The 19,345-nt window shown below is 42.7% G+C and overlaps 2 non-coding genes across 2 annotated transcripts; one reads left to right on the plus strand and one right to left on the minus strand.

The window, feature by feature from the left end:
• The first annotated feature begins 12,267 nt into the window (after positions 1–12,267).
• Positions 12,268–12,340, plus strand: trnar-ucg (transfer RNA arginine (anticodon UCG)). The gene has a single exon. It is a non-coding gene; the product is annotated as a tRNA-Arg (tRNA).
• Positions 12,341–14,972: 2,632 nt separating this feature from the next.
• On the minus strand, positions 14,973–15,044 carry trnap-agg (transfer RNA proline (anticodon AGG)). The gene has a single exon. It is a non-coding gene; the product is annotated as a tRNA-Pro (tRNA).
• Positions 15,045–19,345: the final 4,301 nt, after the last annotated feature.

Here is a 19,345-nt window from a genome sequence, read left to right on the forward strand (position 1 = left end):
TAGGAGGGACCACTGTAATGCAAACATGTGATTTGCTGATTCTGGTGTTTTTAGGTTTTGATTTAAATTCCACAAAATCATTTATTTGCATTCAGTTATTTTTGATTGTAACCATATATAATTCATACTTCTGTCTGTGTTCTAAGAGTCTTAAAAATATGTGGTTTCCTTTTTATTTACAGTGTGCAATGTCATGTGACTTATGAACGTACAGTTTGTGCATATATATAAACAGTTTGGATTTCCAGGTTGATGCAGCAACAGCTGCTGCTCTGACACCATTGTTCATGTCTTCCTCTCTCTGCACTGTGTTAACACACCTGAATGCTGCAGAGCATCTTCTTCTTTCCTGCTAAATAAATAATGGCCCTAGTGGTCTGGTGGTGTCGGTTCACCTTGGACAGCGATGGACAGGAGGACAGGAAGGTCCGGCTGCTCTCAGCTGGGACCTGTGTGTGTCTGGGTGCACACACACCTGCAGTCTGCCCACAGTTACTGACGTAGCCACTCCGTCACACCCCAGCTGACACATGACCGCACCAGGTGGCTGCTGCTATGACAGATGGTGGTTGTCAGCATTCCTCGTTAGTATAGTGGATAGTATCTCCGCCTGTCACGTGGAAGACCGGGGTTCGATTCCCCGACGGGAGAAAGACTTTTACCAGCAGATAGGATGATACTGACCCTGTACATTGCTGCTGCAATAGAAAACATTTCCCAGTTTGGGATAAATAAAGTATTTGTTCTGTTCTGTTCTGTTCGTCTTGTGTCTTGTGAGCTTTAGATTATATTATTTCTTGGGCTCTGTGCTCTAAGTGTCTTAAAAATATGTGGTTTCCTTTATTTACAGTGGTGCATGTCATGTGACTTTACTTATGCAACATGTATGATAATGTTCTGTCTCCTCTCAGTTTCCAGACTGTCAGGGAGGACACACAGAGTGGACATGGGTCACAGAGTGCTGCTGCTGTTTGTGTCTCTGCAGCATGGGCAGCTGCTCCTGCTCCACTCGTCACCGGCTGATTGTTCACACCTGTGATCAGTCATCAGCCAATCCTGCTGCAGCTTCCATCTAGTATATGTGTCCAATGGAAGCTGAGCAACATGTCAGCTACACACATAGAAACACTACACATAGTTTGTCATATAAATAACATGGATTGAATCATGTTGTACAGTCAATGGAAACAAAAAGCACTGAGAGTGGTGCTGGTAGTGCAGCAGGGATGGAGGCTGAGTGCTGCCACCTAGTGTCAATATTTGGTATTACTCTGACTACATATTCCACCTTTAACTCTCTGCCATATATACTGTGCCATGGTGTGAAGTGATAATAACAATGTGAAATGTGAATTTATTGTAACGAACTTTACCTTATTATCCCTGTTATAGTGAGCAGTGTGTGTGTGTGTTTGATGGAGTGTGTAATGTCTGCTCAGTGTTACTGATGCTGCTGTGTGTGATCTGAAAACTGATCAAACTGTGATGTGTCTGATGCTGACAGAAGAATCAGAGGTCAGACAGTCGGATCCTCCTCTGTGACACCTTTAACATCATATCAGAAATCTCTGTCTGCTTCTGGTACATGCAGCTGATCACCAGCAGGGGGGCTCACTGCTTTGCTGTCACTCAGTGTAACAATGGAACTGTTAGAATGATGGTGCGGCTCACACAGGTGTGTGTGGTTGAGGTTAATCAGTGCAACAATGTCAGCTTCTCTCTACAGACTGTAGAGAGAAACAGTCTGACTGAAGACAGGAGGAGGCAGAAATGTCACTGTGTGGATGTCAGCTGCCAGAAAACACCACAGAAGAAGAAGAAGAGGCAGAGGAAGAAGAAGAACAGAGAGGGGGAAGTGTTTGTGGTGACGGTGGATTGGAGTAAAGCTCAGCTGCTACAACAGAACAGTTTCTGAACACATGTGTAGCCACCAAACTACACCTGGTACAACAAAGGATCACAGTGAGTGGAGGACCAAGGCTGGAACCAGAGGACAGAGCTGAGCTCTGGAGGCCAGAGAAGTCCTCCTGATTGAAGCTGAAATGAAACAGTCAAGATGTGAGTGAAGTCCAGACTTTCTGCTTTAATTCAAGTGTTTGGACAAAAGTGTGGCATTAACCATTCGGGAGCTGTAGACATTTTCATACACACACATTTCTGCTGGCTCATATATAATGGAACAAAGGGCTGACAAGCAGCTGCATGTCCAGGTGAGTCCTGTTTCCTGGTTCCTCCATGACTAATCCAGCAGATCAAAGTCCTGGAGGTGGTTCTGAGTGCTACATTTACATTTGGTAGCTGTTCACTGGAGCTCTGAACCCTTCATCAGGTGTGCCGTGTGGAATGATCCCATCACACTTCATCGGTATGAAAGCGTGTTGTTGAGTTATGGTAAATACTTACATCTAGGCCAGCCACTTGTGTGGCAACATGTCGTCCCAATCTTATATTCATGCAGCCATATTGTGTTCTGTATACAGCTATACCCTATATATATATATATATATATATATATATATCTATATAATATATATATAGTATATATATACCTTCTTACACTGCAAAAAAAGGAATTCAGGAAAGTAAAAAAAGCCTTGTATCAAGGAAATGAGGTCTTAATGTTTGTCCAGAAAGAATATTATCTCATCAAGCTTGTTCTACATTAGATTTTATATCTCATTTTAGGAAGGTATGGTAAGTTTTTCTTGATATTCAGCTAATTTTGAGGTAAAAAGAACCAGAACAGATGAAAACATGTTTTTATAATAAATCCAGTGGAGCAACAAGACTTATTATAAGAGTAAGACCATTCACACAACTCCCTCAATTTAAGTTACAAGTAATGTCTTCTCCGTACATATTTATTACCATTTAGATGAATCCATTCAACAGACAACTGCATTGTTTGTGTCATCATTTCCGAGGAAAGCCCTTGTTTTTCTTTCAAATATGACATGCTGCTATTTCAGAAGTTGGTCCCGATGCACACTCATTGAAAAACTATTGGGTGTTCAGGATGACTTACATTTGACAACACTCATACATTTGATTATGCCTTACTAAAGACCTTTGCAGCCCACTGAAAAAACAATGTATTGATTCAAACCTCATGCACATGTGACGGACCATCGGTCCCAGGAGTCCTATCTGCGATGGAGCATGAATCAGATATAATATTGTTTATCAGGGAAAAGACATTTCAGATGTTTTAAATGCTGTTCAGGTCTTCTTTAACCTGCTAATTGTCTGTAGAACCAATGACAGGAGCAAACACCATCTGAACACTTCTATGAGTTCAAGGATGAATTTGTAGAACTCAGTATCTTTAGCTGTATCAATAATAAATGAACAGTCATTTGGCCTGAGGATTGCTTCAGTTTACTGTCACTTGAAGCTAATGTGCTGTAAGCTATAGGGCTTGGTTTGTCTCTGACATCAAGCGGAGAGTAGGGAAATCCAGTTAATGCAGTATTGAGGGCATCCAAGTCTAGTTGACCTAAAAGAACTGAATGTTTAACACACACTTTATTTCTGATGGAGCAATGCCTTCAAGAATTACATGCATCATATCCTGAGGTGTTTGTTCAATCAAGTTAAAGGCTGGAAATTCTACCAGCTTGCTCTTCCTGTTGATGCCAAATGTAGTCTTTAAACTGTTCCTAAGATCCTCTGTATTTGCTTCTCAATGTCACTGCACTGCCGAACATGTCTTTCTAGTGTCCTTAGTTCAAAGTTGTCTTGGTCAAAATACATTGCGTGTCCTTAAATGACACTTCACACTGCCGGCACTTACTCTAGGCTGAACCAACAGCCTCTTTAAATCCACAAAGCTCATGTTGTCTCCACATATCGACACTAATGCTCCAGATATTTCACGTTCACCAGCTGCAGTCTGAATATAAACACCATCATATAGCATTTTCAAGTCCTCATACAACCTGCCCAAAATTCCATCCACTCCACAATCAGACAACTCACTCTTCTTTGCAACAGCCAGTAGACGGATTGCAGCAGGTTTTGATCCATATTTTGGATGAATGTTTCCTAATGTATAATAAAACATCAGCAACTTATTCTGGGAAGCATGAGATTCCAAGTGCATTGCAGATTTCAAATAATGATCTGTAAAGCAGAAGGTGGGGCTGAAATAAAGGCTGTGATTTCATGAGCTCTCCATCTATGATGTCATAGAGAGAGCCACTTCTGTTTTTTGTGGCTCATCTATCAGTTCTAACACATTGGATGGGACAATAACTGTTCTGAACTTGTAATCAGAGGTATGTAATGAAAACATTCAGGAACTGTGGCAAGAACCCTTTTTGTCCCTTTTTTCTGCAGCAGGCGGTATAGCCAACAGAAAGCTCCTCTGACTCCACACACTTGACATTGTTCTTAATCACATTGTCCTGCCTGTATGCTGTCCAAACAGATGTGAATGGATCCTCAATCCGGTCCAATACTGCCAACGCTTCCTTTTCAAGTTCACTTCCCTGATGTTGAAATACAGTTTGTAGCTGACTCCTCAGACTAGTCACCAACAGAGCTTGATATCGCTGCATTGCTGCCAAGACATCATTCACAACCTCTGCAGAACAGACAAGAATAAGAGCAAATTAAATACAAGCAGTCCATGTTTTTAATTTATTAGCATGCAATCTCTATTACAAAGTGTATTATATTAACATCCAAACAATGATGCTATTTAACTCATTATTAAGGCATTCAAAGTACATTCAAATCCTAATTAGATAGCAGAGAGCAAATACAAGGAATTATTAAACATCACATCTCATAGAGAAATATGCTGCAGCTCATTGACTAATAGGGTCACTGTAAATGTATTTTTTATTTTCAATATATATACACAATATTTGAAACACAATGTTTTCAATTGCAGGCATCAGCCCAGATGTGCACCATTCAGTGAGAGTTAGGCTTGTCCTTGACATGCAGATAATCAACAGAGCCACAAATCAAAACAGATGTAATAATGTTGTATGTAGACAGACCTGTGAAAGATGGTGCTTTCTCTTGCAGTCAACATAACAGCAGTAGCTTGTCTGGTCAGACGGTTACACCTGATGTCCTCCTTAAAAAGAAAATCACTGTTCCTCCACACAAAACATGATGCTGTTATTAAACTGGACAGGACTCACCTCTGACTGACTTGATGCAGAGAGTCTACAGGAAGACATGACCCTGTTTCCAGCACTGCTTCATCCGTTCGCTCACTGGTTTCCCCCCGTCGCTCAGCTGGACTGTATGCCCACACGGTTCTGTTCACCTGATGAAGCTGCTGTTGTCTTCTCTCCCTGTGAATGGTTGCTGCCATGTTCAAGGTGTTCGCGGTGGTTTCTTCGAATGTGACCATAGTGAGTTGTAGACTCCATATTCTTTGGTGCATCCATCAATTCCACAAACAAAGTCCGGACTACGACTATGAGCAGTATTTATATGACTCAATGAAGACTTGAGAGTGAGAGCTACAAACACAAAGCAGATAACACAGCGCCAAATCATTCCCTGTTTTTAGCCTTAGCTAGCAGCTAGCTGCCTGCTCTGCATGAAGCCGACCTGCTGACACGTCATGATGAAGGTACGTACCACAATTCCATGTCTTATAACAACAGAAACCACTTACTATTTATCAATTATCCAGATATGCCGGTATATTATGAAGCAATATGACCTTATTTACGTGAATATAATTTGTAAAAATGCAAATTAAACGTATTTAGGCTTAGTGCCCCTCCCCGCTCCCTCTTGGAATATGGTACATTCCACCCTGTCGCGCGTTTTTTTTCCACTTGGAGTGGCGTTACATTTAAGTCATAAGTCACAGAGAGCAGGACTCCACCTGCGCTTTTTGTGATTTTTGCATTTCTCTCTCTCTCTCCCAGTCACCGTCTATGTCATTCGCCCACGTGTTTTTTGCAAATTATGCGAAAACCGTACGTCGAATTGGGAAAAATAGCACAGGTGTCCCGATATAGCCGGACGTCCTGTAAAAGTTTCAGGTCGCTCACGTCAAAGCTGTGGGGCTAGTTACGCGCCGAAAATGTGTCTGGAAGAAGGAGAATAATAAAGAAGTATGAGCAATAACAATAGTGGAACAATGCACTAGAACAGTGCGACAGGGCTCTAGTGCATTGGCCCACTAATGAAAAACAAACAGCTGAATGACAAGAGCAGTATGAAGTCATGACCTTAAAGAATAGTCTGTGAATAAACCATATGAAAGGTCAGAGGCTGGAATAAAACCATAAGACTATAAAAAACACAGACTGTGTGATTTGAATGTGGAAAAGTAGTAGTAGTAGTTTAGTAGTATATAGTTTGTATGCCTCTGTGTGTCAGCTTGTCACCATGGTAACAGCCCTGGCTGCCTAATTAAGCCCTAATTAAGACACCTGTGTGACACCTGGCATCAGATCTGATCTGCAGATTTGACAACAATGTATCATCAGCCAAATAATACCGTGTACTGTAACTTTAATTAGGCTAAACTATAGAAACATCAAGTCAGTCTTTACACATGCTGTCCTAACGGACACCATGTTTGCTTCTTCTTTTTATAATCATCAAAGTAATAACCTGAAGTGTCTTAAACATTTTACAAATACATGCACTAAATTGTGACGATTAAACTAAAGAAATGATGCTGTTATTCTATATGACCAGCAGGTGGCAGAAGAGACTCAGAAACAAGCAGCCTATATAGGCCGACTAGCTTGGCTGCTGACAGTTGGCATGGAAGGAGCCTCTCCATAGGATCCTTTACTTACCTTTGAATCTTGTGCCTGACTTTGTATCAACGTGACATCATTATCTTATTAGTTTGATTGCTGCAAAGCAATATATGGTAACACTGGACTCGTTTTATATCTAATAGTCTGAATTATTGGTTTGAGTGTGTCAGACTATTAATAATTTCACCAGCATCCTTCCACGATTAATTCCTGGTGGACAACATCCATCTATCCATCATCTGAACCTGCTTCGTCAGGGTCACTGGGGGCTGGAGCCTATCCCTGTATCCATAGGTGAGGTGCTCATGTACACTGGACTGGTTAGAAAACAAAGATGTTTAAATACAAACGTAAGTTTGTCCAAATCTGACATAATATGCCTACTGGGTGTATTGTGTATATGCAGCTTATGTATATAATGTACAACATTTATACAACAAATAGAAACAAATACATAAATACAGTCACAAAAATGTCTTTATTTAGTGTGACATATTGCACAAGTCACAGCTCCAAGGGGACAGAGGAAAAACAGCTACACCCAAATTCTCTGTTGCTGCTCTGCTCTCTGCTTGCTCTTCTCCTGTCCTGTGTTTTATGCTATGATATATAAGCATAGCATAATTGAGCATAGTTTCAATGAGCAGGTTTTCAGAGTTATGATACATGATATGCTCTCTGTATCTTCCCTGTAAGGACCCATACATTATTCTAACAAATGCTGCTGGCCTCAGGCACCTCTGCTTTTTCAAAATACAGTGTTTAACTATTCCAAACCATCTCTCCATGTGGCAGTTTGTGTCTCTGGTTTTGGTTGTGATTTGTTGTTTGGTCACATGCATCCCTTTTCACATGAGACCACTCCAAAGGGGAAATATGCCAAGGCAGTTGTCAAAGAGAGCATCAAGGACTGCAGGACAGAAGTAGGGAATGTCTTCAGGAAGTGAGGTCTCTGAATCCTCTTCCATTTCTGTCTGTACTTCCTCCAAGATGCTCTTAAACACATGTGTGTTTTACGTTCAGGGTTGTGTATTGTGATACTTTTCTGAGTGTATTGTGATACTTTTCACTCCATCCTACTGTAGCCAGAAAGTAGGATGGAGTGTTCATTGGTCATCATTTCACAGACTGGGAGGGGGGTGCATTTTGACCACAACCTGGAAGGGTTAGGGCATAGTATAGCAGTCGTTTACTTTGATTAGGGACCTTGGATACCACATTCCCTGTAGCATCTAGATATACAGCCACATTTTTTTCCCGCATGAGGATGCTTACTCCAGTCTCTGTGTACATATGTACTCCAAATGGATCAACCTGGTAATGCTGTATATATCCAGGCACCTTGTGAAACTTAAAATCACATTCCTTCATGAGAGACTGGGTGAGATACATCTCCATTAAAACATCCTCATGAAGTCTTTCTCTTTTTCCAGCCTCATAATGTGTATTTTTAAGCACATTTTGTTCAGGCTGTGGGTCATGTTTCCTGTTGATGAAGATTCTCAGTCATCCAGGTCATCATACGTAGAGAAGATTGAAGCAAGGCGTCTGGACTTGTAGAGTTTTCGTGAAGACGTTTCGCTGCTCATCCAAGCAGCTTCATCAGTTCTACCTGTTGGTGGGAAACATGGTTTATATGTGGTGGAGGACCTCAGTCGGTGGGTCTGGGTAAAACAATAGCACTAAATGTTTCCATAGTTACCTGTGATGTTCTGGCTGCCTGGGCCAGGTGTGTCTAACGACTGGCTAACCACTGTGAGACTGCCGGAGGGGGACTGGTTGACAGCCCTTTGTTCTTGCTGTGAGTATGTGCAAACTTCCTGGAATGGATGAAATCACTGCATTGTATGTGGTAGAAAGATGATGTCTGAGGCCACCACCTCCGTTTTTCCAGCAGGTCTGTAACCACATATAAACCATGTTTCCCCACCAAACAGTATAACAGTATTTCTCACTAAATAAACATACAAGTTTATACAGACTTGGACATTGCACCAAAATAAACCCAATAATATTTCATTCTTTCATCAAACATTACATTTAACACTGAACAAATAATGCAACTCTATCTTATAATCACACATCAACACATCAGGAGACTTATACATTCAATTGGAGCGACGTAAGTGTGCTATATACATATACTTGATACAAATTACAGCGGAGCATTTCAGCGCGATAATTACTCGAAGTAGCGCGAGATTACCCACAGCTTGGCTATACCACTGCTACCTTCCAATTAGCTGCATCGTTAGCTTCTACAAACTATTTTTAAAGTTACTCAAAGTTACCCAAATCATTATGAAATCACTGTCAGCGAATACAGAATCAATACGAAGCTTAAGGCTTTCATTCGTGACCATTTTTAACCAAACACTGACCTGAGAATAATAGAATGTTAGCAAAAGAAACACTGTAGCACTCGCTTCGTTCTCCGGGTTGCTTCTAACAGGAAACAGGAAGTTGGTCCGCAGTAGACAACTGAGGAGTGACAATGACAATGCCAAAGGTTCCACTTACCATTATAACACTTAATTCACTCATATTCGCACAGGCATACCTTTTATAAATGCAAAATAATGATCTTATTACTTATTAAAGTATTACAGCACTGTTAAAGTATCAACAAAATCAAGTTTTTACCTGCTTTTTGATTCTCAAAATACCAAATGTGGTTGCACATATTTGGGTGCACCACACAAGGACTGTAGCAGCATGGCTGACAATGTATGACCCAGATATGGCTCCATATTGCAGCAGGACAAGGCGCAATGTTTGGCATTGGCACGTGCCAGCAAGGGGGATTAGCTCAAATGGTAGAGCACTCACTTAGCATCAAAGAGCTGCTGGAACACTGACAGCTAATTTAGTTGATGACAACATGTGAATGTCTGTGACCATGGCTGATCCACAGCTGATTGAGGACACTGCTGAACACAGCTTCTAAACAGTCGTTACACAACTAGCTTAACATATTACCCTCATCTCATACACCACAATACTCAATACTGATCATGAATGTCACCTCGGTCTAAAGACTTGTTGAGACAGCACGTGTTGACACAGATTTCAAGATGAGGCACAGAGGGATTTACAGCTGTATCATTCTGCACCAGATGAAGCACATGGTCTGAACCAGGTTGTGTCCTGTGTGTCAGAGAAAGGCTGAAACCCTGCAGCACCTGTTTCTGACTGCTCTGACCACGCTGCCTTCTTCTCCAGTCTGCTCTCCAGTGATGTTGCTCCTTCTTCTTCCCCTCTGATTGAGCGCTGTGCTGCAGCCATTGCAACACCTATCGCACCTCAGAGTGATCCAGCAGTGCCTCATGTTCAGCAGCATACAGTGAGCAGCTTTAATCTCTGGATTGACAGACTTTATCTGCGCAATAACTTGCAGAACAGAAAGTCTTCCAAAATATCGCCTTTCCAGGGATAGCACACCAAAACTATAAACTGAGCAGCACTGGAGATGCTCTGCTCTGTCGATTCATCCAACTGAAAGGAACATTTCATTTTTTTTCTAGCTCTCAGGACGAGAGCTGCTTCAACAGGTATCCACCCTGAAGGACGGCGCCACAGGAAGTTAAAAAGCACTTCTGGTGGGACTCAAAACCGACAACCTTTGAATCACTTCTCCTGTGTTTAACTAGAAGTCCAATGCGCTATCCATTGTGCACCAAAGCCACAAAGCAGTGGCTTTAAAGTATTTATTTTTTTTTTTTAAAGTCAGCATAACAGAGGTTACAGCATCACTGAGTTTCCCCTCAGGGAAGCTGCTTTTTTTTTACTGCCACCCCTGGATATATGCAGTCCAGTGCAGTGAGGCATGCTCTGTTCTGTACAATGGAGAAACCAAACAACTACTCCAAAAACTGGCCTTCAATGTTTGTCAAAGTTTGTCTTCAAACAAGATGCTTATGTTTAAGGCAAATGCTGTGACAGAAACAAGATCTCCTTCAAAGACTGAGGAAAATTCACTGCACACTGCAAAGGCTGCACTGCAAAGTGAAACTTTGCAGTGCGGCCTTTGCAGTGCACCCTTTGCAGTGCGCAGTGCGGACTTTGCAGTGCGCAGTGCGGACTTTGCATAGCTTTACAAAGCTAACAAAGTTCTATTCAGACTCATCCCAATCCAGCGCAGTTTTTACACACCCTTGTTCGGGGTGAATGGGTGGCCTTCTTACACACACCTCCTCCAGCTCTGCACTGTGTGCCCTGGTGGGGCCTCTGCAGTGCGCAGTGCTGCCTTTGCAGTGCTCAGTGCGGACCAGTGCAGCCTTTGCAGTGTGCAGTGCGGACTTTGCAGTGCGGACTTTGCAGTGCGCAGTGCGGACTTTGAGTGCGGACTTTGCAGTGCGCAGTGCGGACTTTGCAGTGCGGACTCTGCAGTGCGGACTTTGCAGTGCGCAGTGCGGACTTTGAACGAAAACTCTACAAGTCCTTGCTTCAATCTTCTCTACGTATGATGACCTGGATGACTGAGAATCTTCATCAACAGGAAACATGACCCACAGCCTGAACAAAAATGTGCTTAAAAAAACACATTATGAGGCTGGAAAAATGAATACTTGGATTACTCACACATTGAGTTGTGTAGCATGTATATGATCTCTACAAATCTGGAAGTATTGAGTTGGACTAGTGGCTCAGAAGTGTAGGAGCAGCTCTGGGAGTGAGTCAAATAGAGACAGGGAGATGAAAATTTGCTGAAGTACCATATATATTTAAATGACACAGACAAAAGACAAACAGTTAACAAAACCCCACTATTATAAATGGCCGTTCATATCCATCATGATCATACTGCAGTTCAATAATAAACACTGTTTCAATTGTCCATGCTTGTAAACACACTGGTGGCCCTGATGCTAGGTGCACAGGAAACAAACAGGAAGGAAAATCCCAAAAAATAATTGAAGTCAAACGTGTGTAGGCAATGGGGGGGGGGGGGGGGGGCTGCAGGAGCCTCCTAGCACTCCTCCAACCAGGAGAGATCTGGGCTAGATCCAGACACTGAGCTGAATCGAAGCTGAATTTATTTTATCAGTGTTATGACCCGCTCGTTCTGATCACAATAATAGTCGGACACATGCTATTAAATTAAATAAAGCAATTCATTTATTTGACCAAAGCAAAACAACCAAAACGAACACTGAGACGGCCGAGCACACAGGAGGCAGGTGGTGAATGCAGGAGAAGAGAAGAGACTGCAGTGCAGGATCAGGTGGAGCTAAATACTTCATTCAGAACACTGGCCAGGGGTTCTGCCTCTGCAATCAACACAGCTCCACCCTGATGGAACCCTGCAACCAGAGTGGAACAAACACAACAAGCACTAGGCCCTGTGGCCGTCACAATCATGAATATATCTTTCCTAACTTATCCTTTGCTGTCTGTAAATGTCTCCACACATAAAGACTTTGGTAGTTGGCTCCTATAGATCGACATTCAGTACATTTAATTTGAAGAGACAACAGTTTCTACAGGACCTGCCAAGAAAATTTTATGTGACATGCTAGACCACGTGGCCTAATGGATAAGGCGTCTGACTTCGGATCAGAAGATTGAGGGTTCGAGTCCCTTCGTGGTTGAGGTATACAGGTATGAAACCTCTTCACCAACCTGTATCTGTAGTTTATCTACAACTCACTTCCACTGCTAGAACCTTTAGTGGGTCTACTACTACACTACTACGCCAGTTTGGAGTCGCCCTCAGAACCTGAGACCATCTTCCTCCTCTTTTCTTTGGCACAGTCACCTGTGAGATTGAGGCTCTGATCCAGGTAACGGTCCTGATAACTGTCTGTCTTGATGGGTTCCCTCAGTGTGCAGGGGGATGGATGGGAGTCATATTCCCATTATTGCTCCTAAGGATAACCATGCTGACTATTTTTTATTTATTCAACATCTGTCCAGTCGGCAGTCTTCCCCATGATTGTGTCTGCTTTGCAGGTGTTTTGAGTTCATCATCTGATCACAGTGTGACATCATTAGTTTATAATATTGAACTTTTCCACAATATTCTCATTTATGGAGATGCACCTGTACATGGTGGCTGATTACGATAACAAACTGAATGAAGTGCTGTGAAAAAGAGTAAAATATACAAACATGAGACAGTGGGGACGTGATTTTGGATTCAATCGCGTCCATGACTCTCAAGCCTGTAAGGCTGCAGAAAGAGCCTTGGCTCAACGAGTCCACTCGTGTGCTCAGACGCGCATCTAGGCAGGCAGAGAGGAGATGGAAAAAGGACAAACCTAAAATTTTGTGGGATCTCCTCCAAAACGATCTCACATCATACCAGCAGGCTGTTAAAGCTGCAAAGACAGAATATTTCTCCCCACTTGTGTCTGCAAATGCTCATAAGCCTCAGGTTCTTTTTAATGTGTTTGATTCTCTGGTGAATCCATGTGATGCTGTCTGTATTGAGCCGTCTCCTACTCTGTGCAAGGCTTTTAATGAATTTTGTATTGGTAAAATTTTAGCATTTAGACACCCGCTCTCGCAGTCTGCCCAGGACCCCTCAGCTCTTCTCCCAGCTCTGCTGTCTTTGACAAATTTGAGCCTGTCTCACTATCTCACCTCACTGAGATTGTTAAAAATTTACGGCCTGCCACTTGCCAATCTGACAGCATTCCATCCCGTCTTTTTAAAGAGGTCTTCTGCACAGTTGACACTTTTAGCTTACAATTTATAAATCTGTGTCTGAGCTCTGGATCTGTTCCATCCTCTTTTAAACATGCCACGGTGCAGCCTCTTTAAAAAAAAGAAAGGCCTAGACCCCTCGGTTTTAACCAATTTCCAAGCTCCCTGCACCTGTACATGGTGCACCTGTACATGGTGGCTGATTATGATAACAAACTAATGAAGTGCTGTGAAAATGAGTCAAATATACAAACATGAGACAGTGGGGACCTTGGGTAGCTCACATGAACAATGACTGACATTTCTTCCTAAACTCAAGGTCCATTTATCTTAAGGCATGCACATTGTTTCACATAAAGATAATAAACTTATTGAATAGAAGACAGAAAACTTACCAACAGTAGTTTCAAGCAGAGGCAGATGGCGGGTAGGACAGAGGCTGATCTCCTGCTCATGCTCTTGCTCTGCTAGTTGAACTCATTCGGTTTGAGAGGGCCACGGGAGTCAAAGCAAATATATATTTATGTTACATCTGCTAAACATATTTGGGTATTGTTGGAATTAATAACATTTTCATAAGACAAACAAAATAATAATGTGTCACCTCTAAGAGGGGCTTGAATCAGTTTTTTGAGTGCAGTGAGTCTGCTCCCCTATGTCCTCAACATGTGTTTTTAGCATTACATCACAGTCAGTGGTGTCAAAGCAGTCCCTCAGACCATCCTCTGCCTCAGGTGACCACTTCCTGATTGAACGTGTGGTTTTAGACATCCTTTTGACCAGGGGGTGTACTGTGGCTGCAGGTGAACCAGAACCATAAACGCCTCGGGGTGCTTTGTCTGCAGTCTTGCTGTTACTGTGTGTATCTTCTCATAGGCAGCTGATGCGTCCGCGCTCGGTGGGGCGTAAACACAGAGCACGATCACGTGACTTAGCTCCCTCGGCAAGTAATATGGCCGCAGGCTAACAGTTCCAAGTCCTGACAACACAGTACCTTTTTCACTGAGACATGTCCTGGGCGTTCATTCACATATATGATGAACCTCTGCTCTTCCCGCAAGCGTTCATGTCTCTGTCGGCTCTCACAGCAGTAAAGCCTGGTAGATCCACGTTAGCATCCAGTCTCATATCAGTGAGCCACATCTCTGTGAAGATGTATAAGCTGAACTCACGGTAACTCTGTTGATTGTTCAGCGCAAACAGCTCATCCATCTTATTCAGTAGTGAGTTGACATTCCTTATTATTGCCGAGGGGATCATTGGCTTAAAATGTCTACGTGCAGCCTTTACTTCCGACGTTAGTCCTCAGTGCAAAGACTTTTTCTCTTGAAGAAACAATATCAGTTCTAGAATGATGTTGATGAATATTCTCAGTCATCCAGGTCATCATACGTAGAGAAGATTGAAGCAAGCTTTCTAGAAAACTCTACAAGTCCAGACGCCTTGCTTCTAGGAGTTTGAGCAGACTGCTGTTTACAGGGTCTAAATTGGAATATGAACCTATTTGGGTTGAAGATTATTCCTGTAAATGTAAACATGAGACAGACTATCTAATCTACAGAATTTCAAAGATAAGGGCTCGTCCGGGATTTGAACCCGGGACCTCTCGCACCCTAAGCGAGAATCATACCCCTAGACCAACGAGCCACATGTGACTTCTTGCTTTTCATGTTTCAGTTGGTGGAAGAACAACACAAAGCACATGTTTTTCTTAGTTTGACATTGGTAAAGATATGTACAAAGATTTCTGGTTAGGAATATATAGTGTTGCTCCTGAACAGGGACTTGAACCCTGGGCCCTCAGATTAAAAGTCTGATTTCCTGCAAGATCCACCCACAGAGATCCTGAACACATAAAACTCAGATTCCCAACCAGAATAGTAGCAGAACTGAAGACACCACTTGGAGGAGTGTCTTCAAAAACCAATCCTTGAGTCCAATGTACCAACCAGCACACAGTAAGTGAAACAGGCATGTCCACGCTTCAACAATGAAAACACAGATTGGCCGTATGGGGATCGAGCTAATCGGTCGAGCCCTATTGATTAAATGATGTTATGATGTTATTCGGGAATTCTGCCTATCATTCCGGAATACTGATGTCTATACTGGAATGCTACTGTTTATTCTCGATTTCTGCATTTCGCTCCAAAATTTTGTCTTTCATTATGGACTGCTTTTCATTCTGGAATGGTGTCTTTCATTCCGCAAATCTGCTTTTCATTCTGTTATGCTGACTTTTGTCCTGGAATGTTGCCTTCCATTTTGGAACGCACGCTTCCATGACATCACAGGCCGCTGTTGGGTTAGGGGTTTAATCCCAGAATTTTGTCTACCATTCCAGAATCCTGCCTATCATTCTGGAGTGGGTGGATGGATGTCTATTCCAGGATGCTCTCATTCTAGATTTCTGCCTTTCATTTGGGAATGCTTTCTTCCATTCTGGGATGCTTTTCATTCCAGAATGATGTCTTGCTGACTTCTGTTCCACTATACAGAGTGTTATTCGGGAATTCTGCCTATCATTCCAGAATACTGATGTCTATTCTGGAATGCTGCCACTTATTCTGGATTACTGCCTTTCATTCCGGAAATTTGAATTTCATTCTGGAATGCTTTTCATTCCGAAATGCTGCCTTTCATTCTGCAAGTCTGCTTTTCGTCCAAGGCGCTGTGTTAAAGTTGCAGTCTCCACTGGAGGACAATCCTGAGACAGAAACTGGTACACCCAAAGGATAAAACTCCCAGGGAGAAACACAGCAATATCATATATGCAGTCCAGTGCAGTGAGGAATGCTCTGATCTGTACACTGGAGAAACTAAACAACCACTCCACAGGAGAATGGCTCAGCACAGGAGAGCCACCTCCTCAGGACAAGACTCAGCTGTTCACCTCCACCTCAAAGACAAAGGACACTCCTTTGAGGACAACAATGTTCACATTTTAGACAGAGAGGAAGTCAAGGAAGCCATCTATGTTAAGCTGGTAAAACCTTCTCGAGGTGGTGGCCTCATCTTTTTACCACATACAAAGCAGTTATTTCATCCATTCCCAGGAAGTTTCACTCCAAGTCACATGCTAACAGCAAGAACAATGGGCTGTCTACCAGCAGTCTCATAGTCGTTAGCCAGTCATTAGACACACCTGGCACAGGCAGCCAGATCATCACAGGTAACTATGGAAACATTTAGTGCTATTGTTTGTGAGTTTTATCCAGACCACCCACTGAGGTCTGCAACCACATATAAACCATGTTTCCCCACCAACAGATCAACAACTGATGAAGCTGCTTGGATGAGCAGCGAAACCTCTTCAGGAAAACTCTACAAGTCCAGACACCTTGCTTCAATCTTCTCTACAAACATGCCAAAGCAAACAGTTTTTACCAACAATGTTACACACTGAGTTTTGAAGGTCTTAACCACTAGTCTGGAATGTTTACGACATGTGTGAAAAATTGTAATTCACGTGTGTTATTACCCATAGACTCCCATGTTAAAATGTCCAACTTCACAGTAGAAATGAACATGTTTACAGCCTGGTACAAAAAAACATTCTGGTCTCAAATGATAGGTTCTCTTCTAGTGTCAATTGTATGGGGGTGAATTTTTTTTTACAACTCACTTGTTTTAATTCAAAGTCAGCTTTATTGTCAAATCTGCTATATGTGCTGGACATACAGAGAATCGAAATTGCGTTACTCTTCACTCCATATATAACATATAACTAAAAACTTGTGTAAGTGTAAAAAAATGTACCTACAATGAGGCACACACAAAATACAAGGCACAAAATGAAGGCACAATGCAGTAAGAGTGCAGAAGATGTATAGTGCAAGACAGTGCAGTTGGCATAATGTAAACAGTCCAGGAATGGTTTAAGCAGCTTATATGAGACTGGATGACATGACTAGGGTGCAAGAGAATGCACAGGGAAAAGTGGCTGGTGCACAGAGTTCCTAACTTGGGGGGGTTCTTTTGTAGAGGGAAGGGGGAGAAAGTGGGGCACAGCAGGGAGAGAGTTCAGCTTCCTGACAGCCTGGTGGATGAAGCTGTCCCTCAGTCTGCTGGTCCTGGCCCGGAGGCTGCGCAGTCTCTTTCCTGATGGCAGCAGACTAAAGAAGCGGTGTAAAGGGTGGGTGGGGTCTCCTGTGATGCGGAGGGCCTTTCGGATGAGACGGCTGTCGTAGAGGTCTTGGAGGGAGGGGAGAGGGACGCTGATGATCCTCTCAGCTATGAGCAGCACTATGCGATGAAGCGTCTTCCTGCAGGTGGTGGTGCAGGCTCCGTACCACAGTGATGCAGCTGGACAGGATGCTCTCAACAGCCCCTCTGTAGAAGGTGCACAGGATGGAGGGAGGGGCTCTGGCTCTTTTGAGCTTGCAGAGGAAGTAGAGGCGCTGCTGTGCCTTCTTGGTCAGGGATGCAGTGTTGTTAGTCCAGGAGAGGTCCTCAGTGATGTGCACACCCAAGAACCCCGTCGATGGTCAGAGGGGTGTGCTGACTGTGTGCTCTCCTGTAGTCCACAACCATCTCCTTTGTCTTCTCCACATTCAGGGAGAGGTTGTGGTCTCTGCACCACTCGGCCAGAAGGTGCACCTCATTCCTGTAGACGCCTTGCTTCAATCTTCTCTACGTATGATGACCTGGATGACTGAGAATCTTCATCAACATCTTCCTGTAGTTTGTTTCATCTCCACCGGAGATGAGACCCACCACAGTTGTGTCGTCCACAAACTTCACAAAGATGTTGGAGTTGTGTATCTTTGAAGAAGAACTTGTTTCTGTCACAGCTCAGGGTGGCCTTTTATTGTGGGCAGTTTGAGGTACACCTGTGCACTAATCATGATGTCAGATCAGCATCTTGATGTGGCACACCTGTGAGGTGGGATGGATTATCTCAGCAAAGCAGAAGTGCTCACTATCACACATTTAGACAGATTTGTGAACAATGTTTGAGAGGAATGGTAATATTGTGTATCTGGAATGAAGTTTAGATCTTCAAGTCCATCTCATGAAACATGGGAGCAAAAACAAAAGTGTTGCGTTTATATTTTTGTTGAGTGTATATGTGTTACACATTATTACTAGATGAGCTGCAGTGAAACATCCAAGCCACCACCTCCCAGCACATATCAGAGATGCAGAACAGATGGAACAGTCTTATGGAGTGATGGAGGCCATGAAGCCTCCTAAAGCTTTGAATGGAGCTGAAGTCATGATGCACTGACCTTTCTTTTTATATATCTTGTCTCACAAGTATTTGTTATAATATTGCCCCAAAAAGTCAGTCACACTTGTGTGAAACCAGCCTGTCCAGTTAGGATCAACACTGATTGTGGATCAGTTTCAGCTGCTGTTGTGCAAATGGAGCAGACAACAGGTGGAAATGAGAGGCAGTTATCAAGACAGCCCTATAAAGGAGGTATGTGTTATAATACTAAATTATGTCTTCAGCTACTTTTATACTCATTATTAATCCCAGATTAAGGTGTCATTTAGGAGAGAGATTTAAATTATATCTTTATGTAACTTCTGTGAAGTATACAAGGTTATTTACGCAATGACATGATACAGACCATGTATGTATTTGATTATATAAGCTTACACTTAGAGAAAAACACATCTATAACTCTTACAGAGAGTTAGGGAGGAACTCTTTGATGTGGTGAAGGCCGAAGCACTAGGAGGCATGGACTAAGATAAATCATCCAACATAGAAGGGACAAAGGGTTTCATAGTCATAAATATGTTAGACCAATTATGATAATTAGTAGGTGGAGATAAAGGGGCAACATGTCCCAATATGGGAATACCTACAAGGGTCTTGAAGAACTGTTTATCTATTATGCAAATGTACCTCAACTTTCAATAAAACAAGCCTGTGTCCAGGGGAGGGGCAGAACACTTATGGACGGGAGTGAAGCAGACTGAAAGGCCTGTGTTCA

The sequence above is a fragment of the Parambassis ranga genome, unplaced genomic scaffold (assembly GCF_900634625.1).
Source record: "Parambassis ranga unplaced genomic scaffold, fParRan2.1 scaffold_22_arrow_ctg1, whole genome shotgun sequence".
Classification (NCBI taxonomy): domain Eukaryota; kingdom Metazoa; phylum Chordata; class Actinopteri; family Ambassidae; genus Parambassis; species Parambassis ranga.